This window comes from Sinocyclocheilus grahami, unplaced genomic scaffold, assembly GCF_001515645.1.
Source record: "Sinocyclocheilus grahami isolate Dianchi unplaced genomic scaffold, SAMN03320097.WGS_v1.1 scaffold179.1, whole genome shotgun sequence".
Lineage (NCBI taxonomy): Eukaryota > Metazoa > Chordata > Actinopteri > Cypriniformes > Cyprinidae > Sinocyclocheilus > Sinocyclocheilus grahami.
Window position 1 is genome coordinate 436,381 of NW_015505358.1, and position 18,121 is coordinate 454,501.

The 18,121-nt window shown below is 37.0% G+C and overlaps 1 pseudogene; it reads left to right on the top strand.

The window, feature by feature from the left end:
- Positions 1–18,121, top strand: part of LOC107594111 (SAM and SH3 domain-containing protein 1-like) — a 122,641-nt pseudogene that overhangs the window by 99,580 nt on the left and 4,940 nt on the right.

Consider the following 18,121-nt stretch of genomic DNA (forward strand, 5'->3'; position numbering starts at 1 on the left):
TCTGGGGGTGTGTTCACGGTTTGTGTGTGTTCACTGCTGTGTGTGTGCACTTAGGATGGGTAAATGCAGAGCACTAATTCCAAGTATGGGTCACCATACTTGGCCACATGTCACTTCACTCACTCACTCACTCACTCACAAAAGTGACATATATAATGTCACAAAGGAGTTCTATTTCAAATAAATGCTGTTCTTTTGAACTTCATTAAAAACCAAGAAAAAAATTATAACGTTTTACACAAAAATATTAATCAGCACAACTGTTTTCAACACTGATAATAATATTAATGTTTCTTGAGCAGCAAATCAGCATATTAGAATGATTTCTGAAGGATCATGTGACACTGAAGACTGGAGTAATGATGCAGAAAATCCAGCTTTGATCACAGGAATAAATTAAATTTTAAAATATATTCAAATACAAAACTGTTCTAATAAATTGTAATAGTATTTCATAATGTTGTTGATTTTATTTAATTTTTTATTAAATAAATGTAGCCTTGGTGCGCATAAGGACAAAAACATTGCTGAAAATTCAGCTTTGATCACAGGAATAAATTACATTTTAAAATACATTTTGGTGCATTTTAAAATACACCAAATACAAAACTGTTCTATTAAATTGTAATAGTATTTCATAATGTTGTTGATTTTATTTTATTTTTTATTAAATAAATGTAGCCTTGGTGCGCATAAGGACAAAAACATAAAAAAAATCGTACTGCTCCCAAACTTTTAAGCAGTAGCATATACTCTGTTTTATAATAGGCGATGCAGATGAATTCTATATTACTAAGCTGTATTACTAACTATGTTACTTTACTTGGTAAAGGAGATATTTTTAATATCAATGTTTATTTGTAACATCATCACTATTAATGGTTGTACTGAACATGCAGGGCTAAGGCACGTTTGCTTGCGGTTTCTACATATATCTGCCCTCACACAGCTAAACGTTTGCATAGCTTCACAGAGCTCAGGTACATGCTAACATCAGCTGCATGCGTCAGCTGAGAGAAAGACAAATAAAGAGTGAGGGAGAGGAATTCATGAGCCATGTGATTGCTCTGTCGCTGTAAAACCCCTCCGGTGCGTGAAAATGCCTCCATTGTTGCAGTGAGGTGTGGTGTGGCGGCCGACAGTAGCATGTGTCTTTATGCGCTCTGACAGACAGCTGAATCTAATCCACTGCCCCGCAGGCAGCATGGACACCAGTTAGGACAGAGACACATAACTAGAAATCAATGGATAGGTGCTAAAAATGAAGAAAATAATGTGGGAGAGCAGGTGAGATGAGGCACGGTGTGATGGTTTTGATAGAGACGCTTTTGCTGGAGTTCATTCATGTTTGTACTTTTGCTTGCAGGCAATCAATGAACAAATCCAGCTCTGAAGACGGATCTGGTTAGTACCGTATTGTGTGTCTGTTTGGTTGATTGTTGTATAAAAACTACTCAAATCAGGGTTCACACAGTCAGTGGGAGTATCAGGGAATTTTAAAAATGGGATTTCAAGGCCTGGAAAAGTCAAGAGTGAATGTACATTTTTCTAATCAACATTTAATAATCAATGTGTTATTGGTTAAACAGTGTTCTTTTGTTAATACCCTATAAAATTATTTAGACAATCTTGTCTAGTTATGGTAGTGTAATTCATTGGTCAAAAAGTATGGGAACCCTGTGAAATTCACTGTCAGTGAAGATTTTGGACACACCTACACTTATTTTATATTATGTTTTCCACATCTCAGACAACTTTAACACTGTTTTCTTTCACTATCTGGCCCAAATAATTGTTTTTCAATTACATTACTACGGAGCCCCGCACATGACATGCAAGAAAAAATAAATAAATTGTGTGCACGATTTACTAATTCATTCCCTCGATTTGCTAATTCGTTCCCTCAATTTGCTAAATCGTGTGCACGATTTACTAATTCGTTCCCTCTATGTACTAAAACATGCACACAATTACTATTTTGTTCCCTCGATTTGCTAATTGGTTCCCTCGATGTACTAAAATGTGCACACGATTACTATTTCGTTCCCTCGATTTACTAATCCGTTCCCTCGATGTACTAAAACATGCACACGATTACTATTTTGTTCCCTCGATTTGCTAATTGGTTCCCTCGATGTACTAAAATGTGCACACGATTACTATTTCGTTCCCTCGATTTACTAATCCGTTCCCTCGATGTACTAAAACATGCACACGATTACTATTTTGTTCCCTCGATTTGCTAATTGGTTCCCTCGATGTACTAAAATGTGCACACGATTACTATTTCGTTCCCTCGATTTACTAATCCGTTCCCTCGATGTACTAAAACATGCACACGATTACAATTTTGTTCCCTCAATTTGCTAAATCAGGCACACAATTTACTAATTCGTTCCCTCGATGTACTAAATCGTGCACACAATTACTATTTCGTTCCCTCGATTTGCTAATTCGTTCCCTCAATTTGCTAAATCGTGCACACAATTACTATTTCGTTCCCTCGATTTACTAATTAGTTCCCTCTATGTACTAAAACGTGCACACAATTACCATTTCGTTCCCTCGATTTGCTAAATCGTGCGCACAATTGACTAATTTGTTCCCTCGATGTACTAAAATGTGCACACGATTACAATTCGTTCCCTCGATTTGCTAAATCGTGCACACAATTACTATTTCGTTCCCTCGATTTACTAATTCGTTCCCTTTATGTACTAAAACGTGCACACAATTACCATTTCGTTCCCTCGATTTGGATTTGCTAATTGGTTCCCTCGATGTACTAAAACGTGCACACGATTACTATTTCGTTCCCTCGATTTTACTAATCCGTTCCCTCGATGTACTAAAACATGCACACGATTACTATTTTGTTCCCTCAATTTGCTAAATCGTGCGCACAATTTACTAATTCGTTCCCTCAATGTACTAAATCGTGCACACGATTACTATTTCGTTCCCTCAATTTGCTAATTCGTTCCCTCGATTTGCTAATTCGTTCCGTCAATTTGCTAAATCGTGCGCAAGATTTACTAATTCGTTCCCTCTATGTACTAAAACGTGCACACAATTACTATTTCGTTCCCTCGATTTGCTAAATCGTGCGCACAAATGACTAATTTGTTCCCTCGATGTACTAAAATGTGCACACAATTACTATTTCGTTCCCTCAATTTGTTAAATCGTGCGCACAATTTACTAATTTGTTTCCTCGATGTACTAAAACGCACGATTTAGCAAATCGAGGGAACGAATTAGTAAATCATGCACACGATTTACTCTACTAGCCACTTTTTCCTGCGTGCCATGTGAGAGACTCCGAACATTACTGTTCAGCAGTTTGATGTGGTTTTTTGTTGCTTGTTTGTTTTTGTTCACCAAGTGTGCATTATGTGATCAAAAATACAGTAAAATCAATTTAAAAAAATTTGAAATAATATTACAATTTAAAATAACTGTTTTCTATTTGAATATATCTTAAAATGTAATTTATTCCCTTGATTTAAAAAATGTGTCCAAACTTTTGACTCTATATATCTTAAGAAATACTTCTTCAGACATTCATTGAGTTTCAAACTGTTTCTAACAGCAGGGAAATGGGACAGAAAGAAAAACAAATCGTTCTGGCAAAACTTCCGCAAGGCACAGAAAGGGAGCGTTCGAGTGCCACCGAAAGGTTCTTCACCCAATTCTAATCGCAATTCCGTTCAATCTTTAATGAAATATTGCTTTAAATTATATGCATGACCTTTGACCTCTGGTTCACAGGAGAGGATCTGGGCTTCGTGGCCAGTGAGATCACAATGAGTGATGAAGAACGCATCCAGCTGATGATGATGGTGAAGGAGAAGATGATCACAGTGGAGGAAGCCTTGGCTCGGGTCTGAAACAGTTCACAACCCATTTTACTTTCCTAATGTGATGTATTTCTGAGAAAACGAGATGCTCAACAAAAACAGTGTAGGATGGATAGTGGTGGATGAAGTACACAAATCAAGTAGTTGAGTAAAAGTACAGATAACCTAATAAAATATTACTCCACTGAAAATAAATAGAGTAATAAGTACTCCGTTTCAATTTTACTTGAGTAAAAGTACAAAAGTACTCAAGTATTAAAAGTAAAGACTACTGATCGATGAACTGAAATGATTTATTCTAGACAGCACTAGTCAAACTAGTCATTAGACTCAGCACTAATAAGAAAGATTAGTGCAGACATTTAATATGTATTGATTTGTAAATAATCAAACTTTATATTTTATTGCCCAAACATATCATACGCTATCAAAACATGAAACTTCAGTATACTAAAATATCAGATTGAAGTACTGATAATTCAAGTCTGTTAACAAGTGAAAAAAATACCATATATTATTTAAAAATTAGGGAAAACAAAATCTGTTTTAAAATGTGGTTCAAATAATATACAATGTGCAGACGTCAAATGAGGCAAAATGCATTAAGATTTTAAGAGGAACTCAATGCAGATATAATAGTTTTATATCATTTGGAACCACTACAGCAGCGGGGAAGTTTCACAGGCATTCATCTCCATTATTTTACCTAAAATCCCTGACCTAGAATGTCAACATTTAAGCATTTCAATGGGTTTAAACAGCTCAGGCTTTTACAGCAGGTTTACTTTACAACTAACTGACAGTGACCTAAATATGATTTTCATTTACAACAGGCAATACTAAAATTCAGCATTTCTAACTTAGTTTTCACAGCATCAGTCACATGTGCAATAAGTCTCGGACAATATCCTGGTTCCTGGCTGTTTTGACCAGATCATTGAATCAGTGTGGTGTTGATTCAGTGCGATTTGTGAACTGATTCAACAGGTTCATTGGAAAGAATCAGCTCATTCACAAATCAGACATCGCTATCGTGGCTCAGAGTGGGTGGCAATATCCTCAGTTTTAGATATAATAGTTTTATATCATTTGGAACCACTACAGCAGCGGGGAAGTTTCACAGGCATTCATCTCCATTATTTTACCTAAAATCCCTGACCTAGAATGTCAACATTTAAGCATTTCAATGGGTTTAAACAGCTCAGGCTTTTACAGCAGGTTTACTTTACAACTAACTGACAGTGACCTAAATATGATTTTCATTTACAACAGGCAATACTAAAATTCAGCATTTCTAACTTAGTTTTCACAGCATCAGTCACATATGCAATAAGTCTCGGACAATATCCTGGTTCCTGGCTGTTTTGACCAGATCATTGAATCAGTGTGTTGTTGATTCAGTGCGATTTGTGAACTGGTTCAACAGGTTCATTGGAAAGAATCAGCTCATTCACAAATCAGACATCGCTATCGTGGCTCAGAGTGGGTGGCAATATCCTCAGTTTGAAACAACGAGGAATTACATGTTTTTATGAGTAAAATGGAGTAAAAACTAGAGCCCGACGATATATCGTTTTGCCGATATTATCGGCCGTTATGAGCCTGTTGCCGATATATCGATATCTGCGAATATGCCGCCGACGTGACATTTTTTTTACAGAACATATAATACAGATAAAATGCTTGAAATGGGGTAATTACTTAGTTTGTCCAGCAGAGCGCACTCCATTGTTTGCTACTGGCGACCTGGATGAAATGCTTTAAAGCTTAAGTCAATGGAAAATCATTGAAACTTTGAGCGGCCATATCTCCGTAACGGCGCGGATGGAACTCGCTCGAGGAACCCTCTCGAACGCGAATCGAGTGTATGTCTAGAGGCCCGCTTTTGAATGAGACCATCGCCACGTCAATAGCCCCTGGTGTTCGGGAGTTAGGGGTGGTTAAATTCGCGGTCCAGCACCGACCGACTGGCGACCTGGATGAAATGCTTTAAAGCTTAAGTCAATGGAAAATCATTGAAACTTTGAGCGGCCATATCTCCGTAACGGCGCGGATGGAACTCGTTCGAGGAACCCTCTCGAACACGAATCGAGTGTACGTCTAGAGGCCCGCTTTTGAATGAGACCATCGCCACGCCGATAGCCCCTGGTGTTCGGGAGTTAGGGGTGGTTAAATTCGCGGTCCAGCACCGACCGATCAAGCGATCCCGGGGGGCTACTGACGCGCGGAGGGTGGCGTTCGATAGGGCGCCTCGAGCTGAAGGGATCCCCCCGAATTTGGTGGAGATCCGCCGGCACGTTACACCAGTCAACACTTTCACTTCAGTAAGGAGGTCTCTTGTTCAGGCAGCAGCATTCAAGCCTTGTCTTATTCGACTGTAAGTGCCCTGCAAAGTGGACTTCACATGAAATTCCACCATGATTCCAGTTCCAAGGGAACATACACGTTACATTCAAAGGGCATTAAAGTGCGCGAGACGTGAATTTATTTTGTATTTATTTACAGAGGTATATTATTTCACACTTCTCTAGTAAGTCTGTGTGTGAAGACCGTAGCGCAAATCCGTGAATGAATGTTCCAAAGTGAAAAACTTTAATGGAATTGAATTGAATTAAAGTTGAATAAACTTCAAATTTACTGTTCAGTGCACTGATGTCAGACTCATTTTGGATAATACATTTTATTGTTAAATTGTTAAATGCCCTGCCTCCATTACGTATCTCTGTCACGTCAAAGTGTTTCATCACCACATTTGTGTGTTTATGTATATTTATATTCTGTTTATGTATATAATGTATTCTATATATAGTACCAGTCAAATGTTTGGACACACGAATGGGAAAAAGTGTCCAAACTTTTGACTGGTACTGTACTATAACATACACAAAGAATATCGGCCGATATATCGATATATTTTTTACTCCCTAATATCGGCATTGGCCCCAAAAAACCCATATCGGTCGGGCTCTAGTAAAAACTATGATATTATTATTTGAAATGTAGTGAAGTAGAAGTAAAAATTTCCGAAAATACGACATCCTGGTTCTTGGCTCATTTTGACCGGATAATTGAATCAGTGAGTTTACACAAAAACAGCTGTGAATCGTTCAGTGTGATTCATGAATCAATTCAACAGGTTCATTGGAAAGAATCGCCGTGTTCACAAAGTAAAAAGTATGATATCATGCATTATAAAACGGAGAGTTCCGGTCTTTGATTCTGATTGGTTGAGCCAAGTTCAAAGCTGTTGTAAATTACTCTACAAACATACACCTTGGTTTACATTTGTGTGTTGCTCGGCAACCACTTTGTTGGAACCACAACCATTTCTGAGGAACTACATTGTTTGGCTGAAGAATAATGTTTTTATTAATATCATTACACTTTATTTGCTCTGTTTTGTTTTGTGAAACCTTACTACGTATATGGAATAACCGTTTTATAAAAGCCATTTTATACTCAGGTTAGCGTCGTGCCTAACAACGCCCCTTAGCTGTTATAAATTCACTGTAAACCACGGCTTCTTGGGGCTTATTGCTTTATTTGGAATGTAGTGAATGAGAAGTCAAAATTTCCTAAAACACTTTCCTGAAATACTTTGTTACAGTCCACCACTGAGGATGGGACTTGATTTTACTCTCTCAAACATTCGCTAACGTGCTTCTTTCGGTCCCTCAGCTGAAGGAGTATGAAATGCAGAACAAGCAGTCCAACAGCGTGGACACGACCGATTGGACCGACACACCCAGTCCGTCCATGACCGAGTCCTCCTACTGTAATGTAAGTTTCCCAGTTACTTTCTGTGTTTGCTAATGTCAACTTCTCGCGAAAATCTAGGTCTCCCCCAAAGCCACCCGCGTGGAAATGGAAGGCGTGAACATCCATTAGCCGTGTTTGTTGTGATGAACTTGTTTATTGGCAGATCTTCTGTCTACAGACACTCCCAGCAGGGTTTTCACCCACTACCCGTGGGATTTGTCGCCTCTCCATCCCCCATCATGTCCCAGATGTGATCCGCGGCCCCTCTGGGCCTCCAGGTCGGGTCCTATTCATCCCATCAATGCTGTAACCCCCCATTGTGCATTTTTGGCCAGTTGAATGCAGGGCTGCGCTCTCTTCAGCGGCCCACAGCTCTTTTGTGCAGGGATTGTGTGATTAAAGTGCTCGGATGCAGGATCCATTCCACCAATTCCACTGGACAGAGCCACTGTTTACCATTTGTTGCATGCTAAAAAAAAAAAAATCACTTTTGCACTTTAGTTGTTGTGTTAGCAAAGACGAGCATCAGTTTTATGATTGCTTTTACGGTTAGTGATATGAACAAACCTCTGAAACTCAGTATCTGTTCAGCATCTGCGTAGTCCTGCAGCATTTAATAAATGTTTAATTTTTCAGCATTTAATGAAAAAGTCCCATAGATGCACATTGAAAGAGCGAGATGAGATGGATTCAGCTTCCCTAGAGCATGTGTGCAAATGCCACGGCTCTGACCTGAAATATTATTTTCTTAATAAATCTAGCCTGAATGTGTATTCTGTGAAATATATTATAATGTTCCTCTTCACCCAGCTTTAGGTCACAAACTTGTTTGCTGATATTTAAACTGAATTTGAGCATATCATTTCACTTATTAACTAGTGCTATGATATTACTATATTTTGTTGGTTATGTGGTAATATCATGGTTTTGTACATGTGCATGTTAATACCATGCTTTTTTTCGACATGCACCTTGTTAATACTATGGTATTATTTGAACTACTGTTCAAAAGTTTGGGGTTGGAAAGATTTTTAATGACAATAGTTTGACTTTCTCTGCTGAAAGAGTTTAGTTCTAAGACTCGCACACAAAAGCTGTTTATAGCAGACTCTAATAGTCTCACACTGACTGTATTTGACATTTCACTGGGTTTATTTCAGGTCCTGTGATGTTTTATGGGTCTGAAGTGTGGCGAGAACCACACATGTTTAGCACCTGCTGTCAGACACGTGCTATTCTATATTATAAGTATGAACCGTAAATGATGCGGTATTGGGGGAATTATAGTTGAGATGTGGCTGTCTCTCCTGCGTGTGGTTTCTGAGCCCACAGCTGTCTGCCGCTAAAACAGATGATTCTGAGAAATACAGGCTGCTCTACCTGCTGAAAATAAGCTAGAGATGCGTCCTGCACCCTCATGTCTCTGATATTCTGGTCTCTAGATGTGACTCAGTGTGCGTCTGTGGGATTTCTTCACCTGTTTTATGGTCTAGGTGGTAGGTGAAAACGGTGTGTCTGATCATTTAGTAAAGTAGCAGCACAACTCTCAAGCCATTTATAGCAGATATTAGCAAACACTCAGACTCGAATAGTCTCACACTGACTGTATTTGACATTTCACATGATTTGAGGAATCAGTCATGTCTGGAGCACAAACACTGCAGGACGAGTTGCATGTTGAAGTTCATGAGTTTGAGAGTCTGAAATATTTGCAACTTCTCTATTGAGTGCACGTCATCTATTTTTATAGTTTGCATACGTAGGCTTTTTGGTTTACCATATGCTGAAGACAACTGAATGCATGTGGTCAATGAGTCAAAATACTTTCCATTACATGTAAAGTCTCTGCATGGACCTTTTACCTTGAATATGGTAAACCTCATTTCTTTTCTTTCCTTTTTTTCTTTTCTTTTTTCTTGTTATTTAAATTCATCTTATATATTTTTTATTATTATTATTATTTATTTTATTTTGTATTATTTGTTTTGTTTTTATTTTATGATTTTATTTTATATTGTTATTTAATTTTTTATTTTTGTGTTTATCAGTAGCAAGCTATGCCCTAACCAGTTTTAATTTTTTTTTATTTTGTTATTTTCAATTCTTTTTCTTTTTCTTTTGTTTTTGTTATTTTATTTGACTTTTTTGTAATTATTTTATGGTTTTATAATTTATATTTGTCTATTTTATTTTGTTTTTTATTTCATTTGATATTTTATATATATTTTATTTTGTGTGTTCATCAGTAGTAAACTATACCCGAACCAGTTTTCTGTGCCTTATCCCATACAGTCGAGAGAACAGTCGGAAGATGAGCTGGAAGAGTCAGTCACCTTTCGTCGACTTCACAAACTTGTCAATTCAACTCGACGCGTGAGAAAGAAACTTATTCGAATTGATGAGGCCAAAAAACATGGCTCAAAAGGTGAGAGATGAATCCATTTCAGAACATATTCATGTCATAAATCACACCTGAAATAGCAGTGCAGATGAATGCAGAAACTGTTTTTATCATAATAGCAAAATCACTCTTGGGCAAATTCACAAAACAGTTAAGCAGCTAGCCATAGTCTAAAGGTTATTACAGTTCGGTGAATGATTATGAAGTCAAACGTTGATTTATTTGGACTAGCATGCACTGAGACCAGGGATATGTATTAAGAAAGTAAATAGGGTCAGTGTAGTTTTTCTGTTGACTTTAAACCTGCTCTGTTTCCCGTCCAGACCCTGTGAGTCCTGAAGCGCTCCCGTCTGGCGAGGAGGGTGTCTCTCTCTATTCTGGGGTGCACAAACGTCTCACCGTGTCCCAGGGTGACTGTCTGAGCTCCGTGCTTCATGAACAGCTCTTTATAGGTCATTATTCAGAAATGTTTGACTGTGAATTTTACCAGAAAGCTATGTAATAAATATAGGTATGGTAAAAAAAATTTAAAAAAGAACTATGGTGGTACTAAATGATTACCATATTCATATACCATGGTATTTACATGGTACTTCAAAGAATAGCAGGTTATTTGTTCGTTTTTAAAGCGACAGAGTTGTTTTGGCAGGCGGTCAGACGGTCAGCACCACAGACTCGTCCACCAGTAACCGTGAGAGTGTGAAATCAGAGGACGGTGATGAAGACGAGCTGCCGTACAGAGGGCCTTTCTGTGGCCGAGCTCTGGTTCACACAGACTTCACCCCGAGCCCGTATGACACCGACTCCCTCAAACTCAAGGTCAGACGCCTGGCCTCTCAGAAATAAACTGCCCATCGGCTTCCGTTGCTCTGCGTCTGTAGCGTGTGTTTGCTCTTCCAGAGAGGAGATCTGATCGACATCATCAGTAAGCCGCCCATGGGCACGTGGATGGGGCTCCTCAGTAACAAAGTGGGAACGTTTAAGTTCATTTACGTGGAAGTGCTGAATGAAGAAGAGGAGAAACCCAAACGCAGTGTGAAGAAGAGGAGGAAAGGTCGCCCTCCTAAACCGACCTCTGTGGAGGAGCTTCTGGAGCGCATCAATCTCAAAGTAATCTCAATAACGCTCCGTTCAATCAATTGCATAATTATCTGACAGTTTTTAATGCACTATTTTAGTATTGCCATGTTCACCACAGTGTTATTGTAATATTATATAGTTTTTATTAATGGTTTGAATTAGCTTTTATTTTTATACTTTTTGATATTAATTTTAGTTAAATTTTTAGTAATTTTATGTCATTTTTATTATTTATATATGTATTTTTAATTAGTTTTCGTTTATTTTAAATATTACAGTTTAAGTTTTTATTCATTTTATTCCCAGTTAGTAATTTTGGTAACTCTTTGAAATAACGCAGCTTTATAATTTTAAGTTAATGCATTTAACTAACATGAAATATCAATGAGCAATACATTTGTTACAGTATTTATTAATCGTTGTTATTATAATTGATTAAAAATACAAGTGTTCATAGTTAGCAGAGGCCCAATAAATAATATTAACAAATACAACTTTTGATTTTAAAAATGTGTTGGTAAATGCTTAAAAGAGATTTTTAACTTTTTATTGCATTTCAGCTTTATTTCAATTAACAAAAATTGATTTTAGTTTCAGTTAATGATGATAACCCTGGTTCATGGTCCCGCAGGAGCACATGCCTACATTTCTGTTTAATGGTTATGAGGATCTGGACACGTTTAAACTGTTGGAAGAGGAAGATCTGGACGAGCTGAACATCAGAGATGCTCAACACAGAGCCATGCTGCTCACCGCCGTCGAGCTGCTGCAGGAGTGTGACAGTGAGAGACACACACACACACCTGACAGATTGTTCTTACTGATAAACTGCTCATTTTTAAGAATAGGTCACTAAAAAGTCACTAAAAGACGTGGCAGTTATATTGATTATAAAAGACTTTATATAAATCTTATACTACCATTGACAAATTAGGCTTAAATGGTTTTTTATTTTATTTATTTATTTATTTTTTGGAAAGAAATTCATACTTTTATTCATCAAGGATGCATTAAATTGATCAGAAGTGGCAGTAAAGACATTAATAATGTTACAAAAGATATTAGAATGATTTCTGAAGATCATGTGACACTGAAGACTGGAGTAATGATGCTGAAAATTCAGCTTTAATCATAGAAATAAATTACATTTTAAATTATAATAAATTATTTAAATAGAAAGCACTTATTTTAAATCAATAACATTTCACAATATTTCAGTTTTTACTGTATTTTTTATCAAATAAATGCCAAAAACATTCAAATATCTTACTGACCCCAAACCTTTGAACTCTAACCTGACAGATTGTTCTTACTGATAAACTGCTCATTTTTAAGAATAGGTCACTAAAAAGTCACTAAAAGACGTGGCAGTTATATTGATTATAAAAGACTTTATATAAATCTTATACTACCATTGACAAATTAGGCTTAAAAGGTTTTTTATTTTATTTATTTATTATTTTTTTTGGAAAGAAATTCATACTTTTATTCATCAAGGATGCATTAAATTGATCAGAAGTGGCAGTAAAGACATTAATAATGTTACAAAAGATATTAGAATGATTTCTGAAGATCATGTGACACTGAAGACTGGAGTAATGATGCTGAAAATTCAGCTTTAATCATAGAAATAAATTACATTTTAAATTATAATAAATTATTTAAATAGAAAGCACTTATTTTAAATCAATAACATTTCACAATATTTCATTCATACAATATTTTCAATTGTATTTTTTTATCAAATAAATGCCAAAAACATTCAAATATCTTACTGACCCCAAACCTTTGAACTCTAGTGTACAGTATATTATATGTATTTATACCATTAGTATTTATCTGTAATGATAACTATTTTTATTTAATATTATATATGTTTATGCATATCAAATTCCTGGAATTGCAAAATTTGTGGATTTCTCAAAAATCACTTAAAAATGTCAGTCAGTAAGGAATGTAATTACTATAATAATATTACCATATACATGTTTACTATTCATTAAAATACTTCTAAACCCTGTGAAAAATGAAAATGAAATTAAAAAATATGATGTTTTATTGTCCCTCCTACGTTAAACCTATAACATAAAAATAAAAAATGAAGCATGTGCTTCATAAATGATTATTTTAATTGCTTGAAAGCATCATACATCATGTAAATAAATTATAATGATCTATAAGCATTGCAAATATTCATTATAGGCCAGATGCAACATTCAATGTGATACAAAGAAAAGAAAATAGTTCTAATGTTAAATGCAATCTGAAAAAGGTGTAAATTGCTCTTATGGTCATTGTGTCTTCAGCACATATTCAGAAATAATAATTCAATCTAAGCTGAAGATGTTGTTTCATCTGAAGGTAACAGTGACCCGGAGCGCGAGGGATCATCCGGGGAGTCCCAAGAGAAGCTTCTGTCTGAGAGCAGCGTCCCGCCAGGAGACTCTCCACGGGACTCGGGCTGTTACGAGAGCAACGAGAACCTGGAGAACGGTAATGACAGCCTTCCTCATCTGTGACTCTCCAGCCCTCCTCTTCCTCCTGTCTGTGATCGGTCTTCTGCTTTCATTCCTCTCTCTGCTGTGAGGACCACACGTGCCTCCGCTGGGACCACAGCATCTCTCATCCACATTTCCCACAACGCGGCATCAGTTACTCGTCATGTGACTTTGTGTTGAGGTTTCACTTCAGTCCATTTCCATTCGAGAACCGCGTTTCCACCGTGATGCGTGACAGTTTTTTTTTGCGCTTGCTGAATTTGTGTTGAACCAAATGAGTGGCAAAGTTTGGTCCTGAATCAATATTATTCACTGTTACAGCTTGAAACTCTGATCACATAAATGTTCGTTTGCTTTGGTTTAGAATAATTCTAGTCATAACATGCCCATGTGAACGTGAAGAGCCCTTGTTGAAGAGTTGACCATGTCATTTTTTTTTTTTTTTGCTTGTGCTGGTGAGACGTTGCTGTTTGTGTGTGTATATTTTTCTAGTAAAAATGATATATTGTTGCACAATATCTTTAGATGTGCCTAAAAATCATTTGTGATATGCAAACATATGAGACTAAAGTAGATATATTTACAGTACAAAACAAAAGTGTACATTTTGCTCCACTGGTCGAGTCAGAAGATACAATCAGAGCTGCGATGACATCAAACTGTCTTTAGAAATGCATCGAAATTCAGTCTCAATGAAAAGATCGAATCTAATGAAAACATGTCCAGGACGCATTTCAACCCAAAATCTTTTTTTTTTTAAACTAAATTAAATCCCTCTTAAGTTGTATGTATTAAACACATTTTCCCCTCAAATTTACATTTACCTCTAAATGTACACGTAAATGCAAACTCTAATTACAGTAATGCATCCAGATGTTTTAGTTTTGAGTTTGTGTAATTCCTGTTATTTTAAATGGTGCTTACTATAATACTTTTTTTAAGTTAGCTATATAGGCAGAAAAACCATTTGTTACTACCTTAATACTAATTTTAATAATATTATTTTACATAAAAATAAAATGAATATGAAATTAATCCTGACAATCTCACAATGCATAATGGTCCTAAAAATAGTCTTCAGTTCCTTAAGCAAAATATAGCTTATGATTTTGGGATTATATATGACCCGGAAATGTTTTAATATTGATTTTAATAATATTATATTATATAAAACATTATGATGAATTTAATAAAAAAAATATTTTTGTTCATATTAATTCATCTGTAATATTATTCATTTATTTCTTGTATTAATTCTTAATTAAAGAATAACTAATTAAAATAATAATTTTTTGCATTACAGTAATTTTGAGATTCTTTTTAATCAGTTTGATGGGGGACTGTGTTTAATTCCTGACATCTCACAATGTAAAAAGTTCATAACGGTCCTAAAAATAGTGTTTGTTTCTTTAAGCAAAATGTAACTCTGATTTTGGGATTATATATGACCCGGAAATGTTCTTGACAGGTTTTGTGAGATACATTCACAAATGTCGTACATGCAGCTGTGGCTAAAAAACCTACAGTCTGTGTGCATGGATCCGAACGAAACTCTTCTGATGGGTCGCAGGACTCGAGCTCTGTCTGTATCACTGACCGAAGGAGAGATGTCAGTCACTGTCATTACAGAAGCTATGGAATAAAACGCTCTATGATCTACTCACCTGAACCGCCTGCTTATTCCTGTCTGCTCTTGTCCATTTCCATCCAGAACGTTCTGCTTGCTCTTAAACTGTATATTTCATCACTTTGCATAACGTGCCAGTTTCTCTTTGCATGCAGAACTTTGCACAAGTCTATGATCTTTCTCAAGTAAATGCACTACTGTTCAAAAGTTTTGGGTCAGTCAGATTTTTTTTACAGAAGCTATGGAATAAAACGCTCTATGATCTACTCACCTGAACCGCCTGCTTATTCCTGTCTGCTCTTGTCCATTTCCATCCAGAACGTTCTGCTTCCTCTTAAACTGTATATTTCATCACTTTGCATAACGTGCCAGTTTCTCTTTGCATGCAGAACTTTGCACAAGTCTATGATCTTTCTCAAGTTAAATGCACTACTGTTCAAAAGTTTTGGGTCAGTCAGATTTTTTAATTTTTTTGGAAAGAAATTAACAGTGACAGTAAAGACATTTATAATGTTACAAAAGATGTATATTTCAAATAAATGCTGTTCTTTTGATGCTCTGTTCATCAAAGAATCCTGAAAGAAAAAAAGAATTAACAAAATTATTAAGCAGCACAACTGTTTTCAACTATTTGCATTTATTTTTAAGCTGCATTTATTTGATCAAAATACAGTAAAATCAGTATTATTATGAAATATTATTACAATTTAGAATAACAGTATTATATATATATATATATATCCTGTTGTTTCGTTCCAAACTTGTATAACTCATATTTTTGCCTGCGTGTTGTTGTCATTTTCATCACATCTTCTTTACATGAATCTTCTCGTAGGCAATGGCAAAAAGACGTCTCATTTAAGCAGGTCCTCATCAGGCTTTGAGTCCAGCCATCTCTCCTCCCCTGAGTTTCCCATCCCACCCCTCTGCCATTCCAGCAGGTTGAACCCACAAACCAGCCAGGACGGTCCACTTCCACTGCAGATCGACTTCATCAAGAGTCTTCATCTGAGAAGAAACCACTGCATGTTCAGAGGAAGATTCCTGAGTCGCAGTTGCGGTGCACTGGATCAGCTGTCTACTCAAACTGAGCTTAGGAAACTTTACTTCTCACTAGAGGAACTTCATCTGCACCAAAGTCCTGAGAGAAAGCAGCTGTATAGCTTAGAAATGGTGTCCAACATCTGAGAAGAAACCACTGCATGTTCAGAGGAAGATTCCTGAGTCGCAGTTGCGGTGCACTGGATCAGCTGTCTACTCAAACTGAGCTTAGGAAACTTTACTTCTCACTAGAACTTCATCTGCACCAAAGTCCTGAGAGAAAGCAGCTGTATAGCTTAGAAATGGTGTCCAAAAGTATTGAGGAGAATCCAAGTCAAGGTCAGGAGAATCTTCTCACATCTGAAGAGACTGTAAACGCAGCTCAGCTGTCCTCCAGCGTCTCAGTGGTGGAGTATGACGAGGTGCCTGTAGATGATCTTCCTCCATGCACACAGCGCATGAAACCACCAGTTCCTCCAAAACCTCTTCCACTGCCGTTATTGAAGAGCGTTGATGCTGGCTTCGGGAGAAAGGAGGTTTCTACAAGCACATCGAAGTCAAACTCTGGCCCGGAGATTCCCAGGATCTCCAAGTCGCTCATTTACAGACCTGCAAAGAAAGTTCTTTCTGGAAAAATGGCCAGCCTGGAGACTTTAGTGGAGGAAAAGTTGTGTTCTGATGGCATTGACCTCACAGAAGAGCCATATTCTGACAAGGTGTGTTTTTTGAAAAATGTTACGTTTTTATTTTTTTTTTCAAATTTTTACCTCATCAGAATGATACAAGACATGATGACTTTTGTGACACTTGAACACACAAAATGTTGTGGACATTGATTACAAAAGGCTAAATGGCCTTAAAGGGGTGGTTCACTGTTTTTTTTCTAGGCTTGATTGTGTTTATGGGGTTCAGTCTAACGTGTTAATGCTTCGTTTTTTTTAAAACGCATTATTTTTCACATTATTTACCTTTAATCCACACCGCTCTGTCCCTTCTCTGAGAAACACACTGATCATTTCCTACTTTTATGAAGCCCCTCCCTCAGAAATAGGCGATGGGCTCTGATTGGTTAGCTAGCCCAGTGTGTTGTGATTGGCTAAACCGCCTCTAGTGTGAGTTTAAACGTCCTGCCCCTCACCTCAGCGTCATGTGCTCCAGTTGTATTGTAAACAACGGCATCGTTAATATCGCTTATCAGTTTGAGCCCGATTGAGAAGCAGAGGATATTATTGAAGAGGATCGTGCAGAACCTGTGCAAGCATGGCTTTTAATGGTAGGCCTATGTTTTTTATTTGTTGTCGTCTCATACTTTTAGATACGCTGTTATTTGTAAATGCTACTGCTTCTGTTAGCTATTAATATACAGTTTTTTCCTGATTAAAGCTTTAATACAGTACAGCAACTGCACGCGCACTGAGCTGAATGAGAGAGAGAGAGAGAGAGATGCAGAGCGTGTGCAGAGGAGGGGACGTGAGGAACAGTATTAAGAACCGCTGCTTTAGAACATTGATTTTGAAACTTGTGAATCCATTAGAAGAACAGATTTTTACGTGCACCTCTAGTTTTCTCTTCCTCTTCTCTAAAGCAGCGCAGCATGGCCTCGCCCCCTTTGCTGCCTTTTCCTGAGGGCGGGTTTTATCTGGGTTTGTGATGTCACAAACCCAGGAAGTAACTCGTTGTAGTCCCTACCAGCCGTTTTTGTAGGCATTAAACTGCCAGAATTTTAAAAGACGATATCTCCGTTTGCATTGAACTTTCAGCTTCGTAACTTTGCAGATATTGTTTATGCTCAAACAGCAACGTTACACACTAACTAACATTAAAAAAGTGAAATCGCAATGAACCACCCCTTTAA